The following is a 1,546-nucleotide window of genomic DNA, read 5'->3' as shown; positions in this document are numbered from 1 at the left end:
ACAAACATTTCGGAAACAAATAAAGGTATTGTTGATTAAAATATTTATTTCAAAAAAATACCACAGTCGAAATATGAGGAATTTCTATCTCAAAAAATGGAGTTTGCATTGAGAAGGATTTTTTGAAAATTGGGAGACAGAAGCTAATCGATGTACTTAGTCGAAGAATAAAGATTATTTGAAGTTGTTTGTTGGCAGTCACTTATGTTGTACAAAAAGAGTGGAATAGTTGCTTGAAAATTAGCACATGCGAAAATTATTCTTGAATTTGATTAGCCACGGACTTCAATAAATAAATGAAAGATCGATTAAGAAAGGGTTGGAACTTTGTTTCAGAAAAACACTCAAGCACACTTATATTCCAGTGACTTTTTGAGTTTGCGTTCGAGTCATTTTTCTGTAGCGTTCTTTCCATGTCTTTCTTTTTCGTTTACATTTCTTATAATCTTTATTTTTCTTGTAATTTTATTTTTCAAGCACATTTATCTTTTTTTATTTCCCTTTCAAAGTTCAGTACTTTATTTTTTCGATTTCAAAGTTCTTCGATTATGTTAAAATAATTTATTTAGAATGTTATTTTAAATTCAATCAATTTATTATAAAATTTATTTTGTTTATTTTTCAGATTTTTTTTATTTTACTCGATAGAAAGATTCTTTGATGCATTTTATAAAAACTGATATTCATAAAAAAATAGGTTTCATTCCCAAACTACTAGATATCAAATTACTTTCAATTTACAAACAATCGATAAAATAGATATGTAGCTGTATTCAATTTATACGGCAGAAACCTTTGCATTTGGATTTTGGACCCACCATGCAAATCCTTTCAACTGAAAGGGATTTTTTATGTCGAAAATTGAAATAATGCACATCCTTTAAGGTGGAAATTAAAGATTATGAAAATGACTTGCATACTAAATTTATTGATTATGAATATTAGTCTTTGATTTATGTAGCATGAATGGGGGATTATGTCTGCCATTTTAATTTTAAGTAATGCATCCATTTTAGTTTGTAAATTTAAGCTTAGTTTATTTTTTCATTAGCCTTTGCTTTTCTATATATATTGTGTTATGTGTTTTGACAAATCGGCTGTTGATAGTTAAAGATATATATTACACATATTTTTAGAAATAATTTAAGGGATGGGAATTAATTCACACTTATAAAGATTATACATATTGATAGTTATATAGATTATAATCCAAATATAAGCAATTATAAACGGTCACAAATAATTTATTTTATTTAGCGACAGTTATACCAACCGTTGCAATTAAAAACTATTGCAAAAACTAATTTCTGCATCTCAAATCACGACGGTTGTGTCAACCGTAAAATGTGATTTTGCAATAATTTTAAACCGTCGATATTACTAAAATAAACCGTTGCTATCCAACACACTTATTGTAGTGTATCTTTGTCAATAAAGTTGCTATATGTGAATATATATATATTCCATTATGCCACGCATTTGTTACAAAACATTATTGGATTCATACTAAGTTTGAAAGATAACAACCCAAAACTACCATCCAGTA

This window comes from Arachis ipaensis, chromosome B02, assembly GCF_000816755.2.
Source record: "Arachis ipaensis cultivar K30076 chromosome B02, Araip1.1, whole genome shotgun sequence".
Taxonomy (NCBI): Eukaryota; Viridiplantae; Streptophyta; class Magnoliopsida; order Fabales; family Fabaceae; genus Arachis; species Arachis ipaensis.
This window is presented reverse-complemented; position numbering follows the sequence as displayed.